Below are 15304 nucleotides of genomic sequence, written 5' to 3'. Positions count from 1 at the left end.
CTGTCCATGGCAGCAAGGGTCGCCTCTTCTCCATCCAACTTACAGTTACAGCAGAGCACAGGCCACTCCAGTTAGCTTCCAGTATTTAAAATAAGTGATGTACCCAAGAGATAGCACAGTGGGCAGACACTTCCTTAGCACACAGCTGATCCAGGTTCTATTCCTGGCACGGCATATGATCTCCTGAGTCCCACCAGGAGTGATCCTTGAGTACAGAGCCAGGAGTAAGTCCAGGGTACCACAAGCTGTGTCTTCCAAACCAAATATATCATATATATGTACATATGTATATATATCTCACTGTATCACTGTCATCCTATTGTTCATCGATTTCCTCGAGCAGGCACCAGTAACGTCTCCATTTGTCCTAGCCCTGAGATTTTAGCAAGTGCCACATTGGAGGCTCTTTCAGGGTCAGGGTAATGAGACCCATCATTGTTATTGTTTTTGGCATATCAAATATGCCACAGGGCCAGACTCTGCCGTGCGGGCAGGATACTCTTGGTAGCCTGCCGGGTTCTCCGAGAGTGAGAACTAGGCAATAAGAGGTCGTGTGGCCACGAATAAATTCAAATATATATATATTTGAATAAATGTAACCTACAGTAACAATAAAACTAATGTTAATTACATAAGAAGACAGTAAAGGCCCTTAATTAAACCTAAAATTAATTCTTTTATTAAAGGTAATGGGAATGTTAATATACTACATTGATTCCACAGAGATATCCCTTGAGCTATAAATTGATATTAATTCTTCATGGCCCAGAGAGGGCCTATATTAGGGGGAAAAATGTTTCTATTAAGACGAAATTTACTAACTCACAACTTCAGAGGTTAAAAAAAAATACAATATTTTCTAATCATGGCAGTAAGCACGTGAACCTAACTCTCCTGTCACAATGATGAAGGAAAATACAGAGCCGTTGACGGGGCGAGGGAGAAAAACTAACAAAAATCTCCCTCCTGTCTACATAATTTACAGACAGAATCATTACCACCCTCCAGATCAAAAGATTCTTGGCTGAGTCCCCAAGATCGCCTTCCTGAAGAATAAAGGACTTTGTTCCGTCGCCTCCGACAGATGTGTGCCCACTCTCCTGCTTTTATTATTTCGCCACGAGGACCCCGGTGCTCACAGAAATATTCCCCAAGCTGACTCCTCCGTGGGGAATTGGCCACAGGTCACAGACCATGGAATGACATACTACATTATCATCCAATCAAACAAAAAATAATAAACAGGAGGAACTAGCTACGAGGTCCCGAAAGCAGAGACCTCGGAGTCAGCTCTGCCTTTGAAGTTCCCCTTTTGCATTCAATACTGATGTGGTGTTGTTCTTAGCCTCTGACCTGCATGCCGTCCCCTGCAGATGGCGGAGATCTGAGGGCCATTGTTGTGGAGTGTGTTCATTAGATATGAAAAAAGAGACTGAATGAATGAAACAAAATGTCAACTCCCTTCAAATTCTTGAAGAATAAAAGCAAACAAGCCAGATACGGGATACGGCGAGGTTTTCTGTGTATGGGGAAACCAAATTAATACTGTCCAGTAAATCTATTCTATTCAAAGGGGGGATGGTCATGAAGCAATCTGCAATTGTCGGGATTGCCAAATCTAGGTGAGACCGTGACATCCTTTTCAAAGCAAATGCCATCCATCCCACGTGCAGAGGACAGACCAAGGCCTCCTCATGTGACTTTGAAAGGGGACAAAATTCCTCAACAGATGGAGCCAGAATGGATAGCACGGCCGCTGATGATTCCTGCCCTATGGCAGAGGCATTTGCTGCATAGCTTACCGCATGGAACAGAAAGGTCAGCTATTAGGGAGGAAATTCATATGCAGCAGGTCTTCATTTATTCGTTTCAGTCCTTACAACAGGGCCTTCTCTCTGCTAACACTGTGCTTGCCCGGGAGACACAGCGACAAGCAAATACAGGTCCTTAGTCTCAAGAGGTGTCTGTGCGGTCTGGGCACCAGCCCCTACCAGGTCCTTGACTCTAATTACCTGAAGCAGGTGTAGGGGACATTTTTCCTGCTAATGGCCACCTGGATATTTCTAATATCGTTTGTGGGCAACACAACCCAGGCAGGCCAACCATGGACAGCTGACAAGAAGCACGAGTGTCTGTACGGTCAGATGCCAGTTTCAGACCATGTGACTTCGTGGGCCTCACGTGACCACTCACCCCAATCTAGAGTGTAACAGGGTCAGGTTTTCAGAGAGAAGGCACACTATGGAGGCTACATCATGAAACCTCAGCCTTTCCTATATTTTACCAATCTTCCTTATGTACATGAATATTATATGCCATTCAGGTTTAATGGACAGAAGTTATAATTTTTTTTTCTTTTTTGGTCACACCCGGCGATGCACAAGTGTTACTCCTGGCTCATGCACTCAGGAATTACTCCTGGCAGTGCTTGGGGGACCATATAGAATGCCGGGAATCGAACCCAGGTCAGCCGCGTGCAAGGCAAACACCCTACCCGCTGTGCTATCACTCCAGCCCATAAGTTATAATTTTTAAAAAATAGTACGTCCCCTTCAAAAATCACAGGTAGAGACAGGCCCTTTGCCTCTGTGTTTGCATATGGTCTCCAATGAGCAGAGAAAAGAGCTCTGTGTGTGTGTGTTTATGTGTGTGTGTGTGTGTATGTATGGCTCTGTGTGTGTGTCTGTGTGTATCATACCATGTCCAAAGGGGACCAGGACTTGGTGACATAAAGAATAACTTCCCATCAATTTCCTGGGGGATCATGTTGGGAACTCTTGGTTCTGTGATACATGGAAAGCAGTATGTTTTATACTAATTTCCTCCCTAAAAATACAAAGGAAAAATAGCTCCCTTGTTGGAAACCAGGCCCCCGGGGTGGTGAACGCTATCCACCAACCAGGTCCTCACATCAGTGAAAACTAAGAATAAAGACAGTTACTGTCCATCTCTTCTCATGGTACCTTGAGCTGAGAAAGTTTCAAGTCATCTCCTACTTGCCGTGTGATGGGAGCAAAGTCTTCTCTGTGCTGAACAACTGAACAAGCTTTTTCTCAATCCTCAACACTGGAGAGCAGAGACATGACTTCTACTGGGAAACTGAGAAAACTGGGACTCAGAAAGTGGTTTGGGGTTCCAATCTTAATTCTCAAAGCAAGCCTCCTTGCAGTTTGGGATTTCCAAGGCTGGAAGCGTGAGGGGGCTGAATGTCTACAAAAAGAGAGATTTCATCAGCTTCGGGGGCTGGACCTGGTGTCTGCCCACAGTGTGGGTCCCCCTGTTACCCTCCACCAAGTTGACTTTAGCTCTTTGCAAATGGTTATGTCTATCACTCCTGCACCTGATTCTCCCGCAATGCTGACAAGTCAGTTCATGAACTAATTTCAATTTTCTACTTTCCTTACAATCCCATTTGGCTGGCATCTGTTTTTTTTTCCAGCTACTGACCCTTTGTTGAACAATATCACGTGAAAGCGTCCTTGCTGGGTATCAAGAGTAAAGAGGAAGAAAAGTATATAAAACTAGCTTCCTGTCCTCTTGCAGGGGCCCCTTGGAGGGGAGCGGGTTGAGTTTTCCTCCCCGCCCCGACCAGGGCTGCGGCAGCCAAAGACCTCCAGAACCAGCCACCACCATGCTGAGACCACTCTCCGCACACATGAAGGTACCGGCAGAGGAACAAAGGCATGCGGGTCCCGGGGCTGAGATCTCCAAGCCTACTGGGATCGGGTCTGAGCATCCTCCACCCAGATCCTGCAAATTCCAGTAGGCAGGGGTCACACCCACCAACTGGCCCCCTGGCGCTGTGTAATCCCATCAACGACCAAGACTCAGAGACTATAAAACCCAGCTCCCGGAAGCACGCGGCCGCAAATGTGCACTTATTATCTCATTCCTACTTTGGACAAACTGGCAGGCTACCGATTGTAACTTGCCCACATGGCAGAGTCTGGTAAACTCCCCGTGGTGCACCCAATATGCCAAACACCAGTAACAATGATGGGTCTCATTCTCCTAACCCTGAAAGACCTTGAATATGGCACCTTTTAAAAAAAATCTCAGGCCTAGGATGAAGGAGAAGTTACTGGGGCCTGCTCGAGGCAATCCACAAACAACAGGATGGTCATGATCACCATGACCTGTCCTAAAGAACCGCAGGCTCTGGTAAGGAAGCAAAGAACAGTGCTGAGGGCAAGAAAGCATGTAGTTCAGAGTACTGTGGGAGAATGACTGATGTAAACGCATGTCACTTCTCTAGGAAGAACGCTTCCCTAACATTTTAAGGCTCAGATTCAGAAACACGATCAAGTCAAAAGCATGTCAGTAAAAAGTCAATGGCCTGTGATTATGCCAGAAAGGACCCAGATAACCTACTGAATAGGTACAGGGCACTTTGCAGAGGAAGCAGTTTTCTTTCCAAAGACAGCTTTTGAGGACAAAAACAAAACAAAATAAAAAATAAGAAAACAAAACAAAAAGCACTTGATATTGATCAAGCAACATTGACATCCAGGAGAACAGGCAATTTACTTCCCCAAAATCTATCAGAAAAATAATTCCTGATTAATAGTTGCTAATTATTCTTGAGAGAGTTGACCTGGTGTTTTTATATACAGATGAACCAACCAATTTCCACTTAGATTCAGAAAGAGATGTGAACCATGACTATGTAAAGAATAAACACCCCGGAGACAAATTGGAGGGGGTGTTTGAAAGGGTCTTGTGAGTTTCTGTTATACAAACATACAGCCTGGGTTAGAGAGATAGTACAGTGGGTAAGGTACTTGCCTGGCATACACCTGATCTGGGTTAGATCCCTGGTACCACATATGGTGCCCAAGTTGCACCGGGAACAATCCCTGAGCCCAAAATCAAAGGCCCGAGCATAGTCAGGTGTGATCCCTAAAACAAAAACAACACGTTGCCACAGTCCTCAGTTCCACTCTTCTCTTTTTCTCAACTTGTCATACCTGAAAGAGTCTACAGAAATGTGAGTCTAGTTCCTGAAGTATTTGGGGAGCCACGTAGGAAAAACAGGTGATGGACATTTGACACAATGATGAACGGGTAATCACTGCTTTATGGATTTCCGCCTCTACCTGCTAAGTCCCTCCTGCTGATAACATTCTCTAGATCCGAACTTCTTTTTTGGATCCCAATTGCTCAATATAAACAAATGAAGAGGAAGTATGGGTATTCAATGTGCTTCATTCGAACAGAAGGTAGGAAACATTAGTATCGATGCATTCCAGGACTTGCAAGCAAAGCACAACTAAATTTAGCAACCAGTGATATTGATTTGATTAAAAATGGTTTAAGACTTGTAAATGTCACTGGAACTCAGCAAAATGAATATTATTAAATCCTTCTGGTGATGGGGAAAACTAACAAAGGGATTTGCAGTGGTTTCTGTAATTAATTGCTCTGTCATGATTTATATTAACTTACAGTACAACTCCATTAGCTCAGACCTGTCATCTCTGCTCAAGGAACCACCAAGTAATCACTAGCACATTAAAGAATAAATTAGTTTTTGGCTTGGAGCCTAGTTGTAGAATGTTTCATTTGTGTCTGCGGCAGACATATGTACCTAATAAAGTTGGGAGGAATGAGTTAAAGTCCATATATATCAATGTCAGAGGGCTATATTTTAGAGACAATATGCTCAGCATTGTTCATTAGGACTAATGAATCATGCTCTCGAGGCTGCATCACCTCGTGTTTGGGGCATGCCTTCAGGTAAGCCGAGATGCGAAAGATTCCTTGAAAATAGGTACCTCTCCAGAGAGTCTACCCTCTTAGCAGCCTGTGGCCTGTGGTTGTAATAATAGCTTCATGTGGTTTTTGTTAACACTTCATTACCCTAAAGTTGGATAAATTATCCTCCTGCTTCTGCCCTACGTGCAAACACAGAGCCAGTGTTGGGAGCTACCACCACTTACCATAGATTACGGGGATTTGTATGGTTCTATCAAATCATCTCTGACTTTGATAGCTGGATGACGCCTTAAGCAGTGCTTGATAGAAGACTGTTTTACATTTCAAAGAAAGCTCCGGTTGCCTGGAGGGTTTGTAAACTAAAAACTTGAACCACTTCCTTTTCATTTCAGGCCCAAGAAAGTGAAGTTGGCAGTGGCTGGCCCGGAGGAGAGCTGCCGGAGAGAGCCCCAGAACCTGAGGGGCGACGGAGGTCCTGCAGAGGCTTGTAGGGGGGCAAGAAGGGGGGAGCTGGGGGCCCTGAGTTCACCCATATCTGTAAGCTTCCAAGGGCAAAGTCATTGCAGCTCAGAATCTTTGGGCACTACCCAGACGTTCATAATTCGTCCTGGATCATTTCTGCGATTTGGATCATCAGATGCCAGCGGCTTCTTCACAGATGCTCTGCCCACAGAGCAAGGAGCGAACGACACGGGGGCTTCTCCTGCCTGGCTGAAGAGAGTGACAAATGTCCAAGACGCAGAAAGACTGCAGCCAGAGCCAGCTGGAAAACGCCGACATTATTGAGGATAGAGTTTGAAGAGTGTGAGTTGATTTGTGAAATATGAAGGAGCTGATTTTGGGTTTTTTTTATCGTGAGCTAAGTGATTAGATTTCACATTCGCGGTGACGGCGGCTGATGTCTTTGCACATAATTGAGAGAAAACCTGAAAAACACCCCGCAAAGTTCATCATGCTATTCGTGTCCCACATATATCACGCATCCCCCTGACTTCACTAGAAACAACTTAGAAAGGAAAAGAACCTTTTTTTCTCCTGAAAGGAAACAAATGCTTGTTGTATTTTTCAAGTGGTGACAGGGGAAGAATACAAAACAAAGACAAGACATGAACTTCCAGGAGAGAGTGATGAGGACTGGGCGAAGGAAACAAAAGGGATGACCCAAGGAGGATAGACACAGCTTTGGCAAAATAGAAGTTATTTCCAAATACTGATTTCAGCTTACAACTCCTCGAAGAACATGCAGAGAACCAGCCTTCCCAGGTGTTCTCGTTACGTCCTTACTTTCAAACCTCCCTTAGCCACCGTGAGAATTTAAAATAACGTGTGTGAAATCACTTCGCAGCAGAGTGGTCTCAGGTTTATTTGTAGGCAATTTGGCCGTGATTTACCTTTGATCCTAACCTAACAGCAATGAGATACAAAAATATGTTCCAGGCTGTATTTTAATAGTAATGACAACTGGCATTTAACATTTGTTCGGTATTGAACAAAACATTCGATCAAAGTGGGAATGAAAGAGAAAATAGGGAGGTAAAGAAAGGCAGGGAAGTCAATTGGCCCAATTGATTGATGATTTTGCATGGAAGTGTGTCTTGACTTTCAGCTCTATCTTCTTAGTTTCAGGTGTGTTTAGAAAGGAGAGCAGCGATTACAAGGGAGAATTCTCAGGCTTGCGCATAGACAGAAAATTGAGCTGCAATAAAAATAATAGAAAGAGAATCTTTTCCTGAGTGTGTGTAGAGGCGGTGGTGCTTTGTGATTCCTTTTGTGTATGCTTCCCAAAGGGTTGGAAATTACCATATATGGGTTCTAAACCTATTAGAACAGTAGATTCCCTATGGATTTAAAAAGAAAAAAAAAGCTTCATGCAGATCAAACATCAGGATTTTCTTATCTTTCCTTGATGGGTAGTACCAAAGCTCCTATACAAAATAGCTATAAAAGTTCCAAAAGATAAGCATTTTAGAAAGCCGGACAATCTCCTCTTTACTAGTCTTTTGTTTGAATCAACGAAGAATCTAGATCCAGAAATTAAAACATTCTTTTTCTCGTTTCTCACACCGGATGGCCAGTTTTTGTGCGCCTGACAACTTCAAACAAATTATAGCGCTTTCTCCCTTTTTTTTCCCCTCCACTTTGAGCTCTGGCAGAAGTTTCACATGCAGGGTTGAACCCCAAGTCCTTCAGTGAAGCGAATGTTTCATTTCCAGTGGAGCCCACATATTCCATTCAGACGCGGTTCTTTTACTTCTAGATGTAAAGAACAGCTGTGTCTCCCGAGTTGCTAAAGAAGATCCTATGTACAAAGTTAACAAAACAGTCTGGACAATGGATTTGATCTCTACAGCAGGGAGGCTGTACCTTTCAAATGCAGCTCTTTCGGGCTCCAACAAATTACAGGTCCCTGAAAAGATCTAGTGACCCTTTTTAAGTGCGCTCGTTGAACAAGCTCAGAGGTGACATATGATTTAGTGCAGCGAGCTAGCGTTTTGCCAAACACTGTGAATGGTCCGAGGCAGACCTGCCATGGAGTACAGGCTCCCTCCGTTGGTGGCATTTAGGGGATCCATTAGCTCTGCACAAACGACTCATTTAACCATTTTTCAGCTGACTGATGGAACTGTTTAACTCTCCACAGTTAGGGCTGGATGTCAGTGCTGATATAAAGAGATCTTTTCGCGTCCACCTCCCCTCCCCCTAAATTTTCACAAAAGAGTGTCTTCAAATATGTGTGCTTCCTGTATTTGATGGGAACGGAAAAAAATATATTTTCTGTTGGCAAACTTAAGCAATCTCAAATTACCAACTTAGGGGACATATTAAGTGCTTAGAAAGTACATAATAAGTTACTCGCTTCTGTGGAAAAATGCTGTCCCCTTAGGGCAGGGCAGGTTTTCCAGGGGCTTCTGGTGACAGGCATTTATGTCTTCGACTCTGCAGTGGGACCCAGAAAACTTGGACATGTAACTTGCAAAAGATATTCAGTCAGGTCGGAACTAAAAGGATATTTCTAATGGTACTAGTTCACTTTGGGGTTTTTGGTGGTTAACATGTGAAAACAAAAGTTGAAGGAAGGTCTCTGGCAGTGGGTGGGCTCTAATCTTTACCACCTTTTCCATGTTAGTTCCCTGGTCAGTGCCCTGGGCACCCCTTCTGAAGCGTGGCTTTTCCTGCTCCAAAGTGAACCGAAGGCGCTCACCTTCCTATTAAACTTTCCTCTATAAGCAGAAGGGCACTGTAGCACTGTCCTCCCGTTGTTCATCGATTTTCTTGAGCGGGCACCAGTAACTTCTCCATTGTGAGACTTGTTGTTACTGTTTTTGGCATATCAAATACGTCACAGGGAGCTTGCCAGGCTCTGCTGTGCAGGCGGGATACTCTCATTAGCTTGCCTGGCTCTCTGAGAGGGACGAAAGAAATGAACCTGTGTCGGCCGCGTGCAAGGCAAACGCACTACCAGTTGTTGTGCTATCGCTCCAGCCATAATCTGAATAAAGAATTACCTGATTTAGGATTAGGATTAGAAATCCTAACAGGGTTAGGATTTTTGTAGCCAGAAGGGACTCACTGAAAAAGGAAGCCTCAGTTTCCCCTTGCCAGACACTATCAATAGTCCCATTTTTTTTTCCTTTTTGGGTCACAGTCAGCAATGCACAGGGTTTACTCCTGGCTCTGTACTCAGGAATTGCTACTGGAAATGCTCAGGGGACCATATGGGATGCCGGGAATTGAACCTGGGTCAGCTGCGTGCAAGGCAAACACCCTACCCACTGTACTATAGCTCCAGCCCCAATATCCCATTTTTTACTGCCCCATTGTACATTTTTAATGTTTCTGAAAATTCCTGGGCTTTTTCCAATAACGGGAAATTAACAATTGTCCAACATCATCTAATTCTTCCCCAGAGCTTAGGATCATCCAGAGACTAAGATGATGGGCAATACCTATGGGGGGGAAATCAGACCACTCTGTTTGATCCCTGCATTCCCAATAATATCCTTGTCAATTATAAGAAATGGAAAGAGGCCAATTTTCAATTAAAAGGACCTATACAAAAAAAAACCCCCAACCTTTAACTTGTCTGCTTTCTATGGACCATCCTTGTCACTCAAATACCCAACACACACACACACACACACACACACACACACACACACACACACACACACAGAGAAAAGTTTTCCTATGGGAAAAAACACAAAAAAATGAGTTTCCCTTCCTTTCTACTTTTATTAATTAATTAATTAATTTATTTGCTTTTTGGGTCATACCCAGTGATACACAGGGGTTACTCCTGGCTCATGCACTCAGGAATTACTCCTGGCGGTGCTCGGGGGAACATATGGAATGCTGGGAATCGAACCCAGGTCAGCCATGTGCAAGGCAAACGCCTTACCCACTGTGCTATTGCTCCAGCCCCTTCCTTCTACATTTAAATAATCCTATTTCCAACTCTGGGTCTGGGCATCTTTATTACTCAATATTTTCACTTTTCAAATTGTTGAAGCATCAGGGAAAAATGGACCAAACATGGACAGAGACTGGCCCTCTTCATCTGCCCTCCTGCATCTTCCTCCTCCCCCTTGAAGGAATTCTTTTCATTGCATATTTATTTTCACATCTTAGTATCAATAGAAGCACTGGGGAGTTTTTTTTGCAGGGGTTGGGGGGACACCCAGCTGTGCTCAAAGTTTACTCAAGAGTCTGTTCAGGGATCATTCCTAGAGAGTTCTAGAGACCATATGGGGTACCAGAGATGAAACCCAGGTCAGCCTCATGGCAGGCAAATGCCCTCCTCACTGTACTATGGCTTCAGCCCCTTATTATATATTCCTAAGAGATTGGATTCCAACTTCCATCCTCACTTTGTTTCTATACCAGGTTCTAGAACTTTATTTAAGAGCCCTCTGGGCATGAAATAAATATTAATTAAAATGATAATTTAGTGAGGATGGATAGACATGGAGAGTATCATGCTAAGTGAAATGAGTCAGAAAGAGAGGCACAGACATAGAAGGACTGCACTCATTTGTGGAGTATAAAACAACATAACACGAGGTCGACACCGAAGGATAGTAGATACATGGGACAGATGGATTGCTCCATAGCTGGAAGCCTGCCTCATGAGCAAAGGAGAGAAGGCAGCTGGAATAGAGAAGGGATTGCTAAGAAAAAGATGGCTGGAGGAATTGGTCGGGATGGGAGATGTGTGCAGGAAATGGATAAAGGACCAAACATGATAACCTCTCAGGGTCTGTATTGCAAACCATAATGCCCAAAAGTAGAGAGAGATTATGGGGAATCATGTCTGCCATGGAGGCAGAGGGAGGGTGGGAAGGGGGGGGTATACCGGGGATAATGGTAGTGGGGAATGTGCACTGGTGGAGGGATGGGTGCTTGATCATTGTGTGATTGTAACCCAAACATGAAAGCTTGTAACTATGTCACAGTGATTCAATAAAATTTTTAAAAGTCAAAAAAAATTGAACACTGTGTAAACAAATGTCCACCCCTAGTTTCAACATCTCTGACTCCACTCCCATTCCTATGAGGTCCACAAACCCATCCTGCTATAAGTACGATGAGAGCCCTAAAACTGGCACCCATCTGGACCAAAACTGCCTCAGGTGGTGTAAAGCCAGAGAAAATGTTTGTTCTCTTTGAGGGCTAAAAATAAAATCTATTCATGAGGCATATTTATGCTCTGCACAATAGAAAATTAGTGCCCTTTGTCTAGAGTTAATAGCAATTTGATGGCATTAAACTCAGAAAATGTCAAACCAAACAGTATCTGTTTCAAAATACAGATTCATGAGGATGGGTAATACATTTACTTATATAACGACAAAATAAAATTCAGAAAAGACTGAAAAGCATGTACCTCTAATTCATCACAGAGTGAGCTTGACATGTAGCAAAAAGGAAAAATGAAAATGTGAAACATTCTTATTTAATAAACCTACTAGAATTCTAACTCCTTGTTTTATGAAGAGCCTGTAGGTGTGAGAGCTGTACTAAAATTGATTAATTTCGACAAAGTGCTTTAAAAAAGAAAAATCATAAATTTAAAATTTGCATAGACCAATCAGCTTCATCAACTACAAGACTCAGAAGACACTAACCCAGCTGATTCCAAATGTGAACTGTTCATCAGATGAGAAGGTAGGAGAACTATTTGAATGAAGCAGCATCAAAATATTTACTTATGATGCCTGATTTTATTTTAAATAGATACATTTTGTTCTATTTATGAGCTCACTACTGTTCAGGAGAGAGAAACATTCGATCTAACAATGCTGAGTCCTGTATGAAATTTAAAAAGGAAGCATATCTAAAAATCTGGTATAACTTGGCATGGATCTTAGAATCCATCCCACCTCATACGGTGTTACATGCATGACTTTGGCCAAACCATAACCTCCCAAAGGTAAAACAAAACTGAAAATATAGCACCTTCCAGTGCTATTTTGAGAAGCACCCAGTAAGTTGTAAATATACAGTTACTTTAAATTATTCCCATTTACAAAAAAAAAAAAAACTTAGTATAGAGGGCCAGGAGCAGGTAAGGTGCTTGCCTTACACCCAGTAGACCCAGATTCGATCCCTGGCACCACATATGATCCTTGAATGCAGAGTCAGAAGTAAGCCCTGAGCATCACTGGGTGTGGTCCAAAAGCAAAAATGAAAACAAATAAATAAATAACAATATAGAGGCTCTGAATACAGAGCTCCGTGCCTACCTTCCTTGTTCCTCTATTTATGAGCACCAATATGATTTTTGCATACGAATTCATTTTTGCCATTAGGGCTTAGGAAAGTAATTTTACTATGCACAAATTCAAAGACTTCAAACATCGATTACAGGTTCTCACAGCAGGTACATATCTCCTTGGAGACACCATTTACTGTTTGGGATAATTTTCTTTGTGGGGTCATTTTTCACCATGGGAAAAAAAATTAAAATATATTTTAAAAACCCATAATAAATTGCCTACAATGAGAAAGTCCACATTATAATAACTATTCATTCATCCAACAAATGTTTCTCGAAGAGCTAATATGTTCTAGGAGCTAGAGATTCAATATTGAATACCATGGTCCAACCTCACCTTCAAGGACTACACAATCTAGTGATAAATGCAGATATTTTCGATGACAACTTGGTACACACAGCATCATGAGCATAGTATATATAGGAGACAGCAAGTCAGAGGTTGAATGATCAAGGGAATTTGGGAGAGATTTTGCAAACAGGCAAGATAGAAGTTCAATTATAAGTAGAAATTAAAAGGCCAAGAAGGGACTCTGTAAGAAGCTGAATGACTTATTCCAAGACCTGGAACAAAGACCAGAACAACAGCAAGTCAATTTGGCACAGTAAGAACCCGAGCTAAATGGAGAGGAGCCTCGGTGAATGGGGCAGTCCAGCAGAGGAGAAGGAAAGACGCTGAGCCCCATGCTAAGGACCATGGGGCTTTCAAAGCAATGGGAGCAACACAGGGATTTAAAGAGGAGTCACATGAGCCAATCAGTATTTTCCCAATACTATTCTTCAGCATGTAGAGGCTTAGAGAAGAGAGAGCAGAGAAGCAGAGAAACTCTTAGAGTGACTAGAGAAAGACGCATAAGAATAGAAAGAGAGGAAACAATCAGTGAGCGAGGCCAAGAATTGAGGTGCACAGAGGATGATGAAGGCACCTTGGCATGGCTGGGAGTGAAGGGAAGGAAACTTAGGGGAGCAGAGGCTGAGACCTGGGAATGCATCCCCCACGAGACCTGGGAAAGCAGAGCAATTTGGGGAGGGGGGAAAATACCCAGGGTGAGAGGTGTTCAAACATGGAAACATAGAGGACAAGAAGGTAAAAAGGACTGGCAGGACCCCTGGGGACACTGGCAGTGATATTGGTGCTGTGGCATCATGTGCCTGAAATAATTCTATTATGAACAGCTTTGTAAATTACCTTGTCTTTAAAATTTTTTTTAGAAAAGAGAAAAAAAGAGACAGAGAGAGGAAGAAAAAAACAGCAAAAAGGAGGCAAAAAGGGGGCTCGTTCCCCAAAATAGAGTTTTCGTGAAATTTCAAGTGCCTAACTTTTTTATGACATATGGAGTGAAACACCAGTTGGTTTTCTTTTCTAACATGTCATTATTATGAGTTAAAAATTGATCACTATCTTTCTTGCACTCTTACTCAGCTATCACCAACCTACGTTCAGATGTCTCATTTGAAATCACAGTGTAACGGGTCTGCTACAGATGCATTTATTTATTTGTGTAAACAAATATTTATCAAGTGCTTCCTGGATGCCAGGCCCCATGGAAAGTGCTGAACAAACAGGAGTAATGATCAAGGAAATCTGCCATCGTGGATTCAGTCCTTCTCTCCGCCGAGCCTGAGTCCCTTGCTAAGCACGTTGAAGGGAAATAAAGCTTCCTGGTGAAGACCTTCTCATTTCCCCCCCCCACAAAGAGAAATGATGCATGCCCATCAACACTTACAGTAGAGCCTCAAGGACATGAGGCATGATGGTCACAGAAATCTCCAATACCATCCCGTGGTGTACGATGTTGGTGTACGTGTTGTCCTCCTGCTGTGAGATCTCTCTTCTCTTCCATCAAAGAGAAAGAGTCAAAAGGAAAACCAGTGCTTTCTAACTGGATCAACTGGGCCTCAAGCTAGACCAATTAATGCAGGGTCTGGGGTAGAAGGCCTGAAGAAAGCTCCCGGGCCCCAGAGGCCAGCCAGGACTGGAGACTTAGCCACTCTACTTCCATTCTGACTTCAACCAAGAACCATGGCCTTTTCCATGGTGGTTTATTTATCCCCGCACTCCACTGTGCCAACTTCAGGCTCCCAGGTTTGGAACGCATGCTTGTTACTTTGCCATTGAACTTGGTTTCATATCCGTAACCTCTTCAAGCCTTGGCAGCAACATGTGTGGGACACAAGCTGAACAGGAGAACCGGGCGTGTCTGAGATAACTGTGTGATCCATCTGAACCCGTCAGAATCAAGGGGTGGCTTCTACCTACCAACAACGTTTTCTTCTTCTTCTTGAAAACCAAACTGAAATATCTAGAGATGGCATTTGCTGATTATTTTCGTAGGCAGGAGGACACCATCAAAGGCATAGAGTTCTTCACCATCTACGTAGGCTGGAGAATTTTGCATCCCCTTAGTTATGTATATTCTTTTGCTACAGTTCCTATTGGATGGACCTTTCCGGGGGAGAACTGCCGTTGCCAGGCTTATAATGAAAACACGATCCTGAGGTCATATTACCTCACCTCAAACAACTGCAGCCCAGAAAGGTCTACTAGGGAATGTCCGCGGCCTTCACCAGGTGTAGAAATCTGTGGAATCCAAAAATAAAAGTTTCCCGACTCCTAAGTCCAAGTTGATAATGTTACTTTGCAATTCCATTCCTCTCAAACGTCTTCTTTTCTTCTTCTATCAAATTGCCCTCCGCATCCCAGGGCCCTAAGAACTCAGTGCCTCAACTGGTTTGATTAAAATTGGTTGTTCAAAGTTAAGATCAGAGAGTCCCCTTCACGCATTCGCTCCCTGCCTCGTGGCTTCTCGGCGT

The 15304-nt window shown here is 43.3% G+C and overlaps 1 pseudogene; it reads left to right on the top strand.

The window, feature by feature from the left end:
- The window catches only part of LOC130042428 (motile sperm domain-containing protein 2-like), a 118422-nt pseudogene extending 111921 nt beyond the window's left edge, over positions 1-6501 (top strand).
- Positions 6502-15304: the final 8803 nt, after the last annotated feature.

The sequence above is a fragment of the Sorex fumeus genome, unplaced genomic scaffold (genome assembly GCF_029834395.1).
Source record: "Sorex fumeus unplaced genomic scaffold, SorFum_2.1 ptg000100l, whole genome shotgun sequence".
Lineage (NCBI taxonomy): Eukaryota > Metazoa > Chordata > Mammalia > Eulipotyphla > Soricidae > Sorex > Sorex fumeus.
The sequence above is the reverse complement of the archived record's forward strand: the minus strand, read 5'-3'. Positions and strand labels throughout refer to the sequence as shown.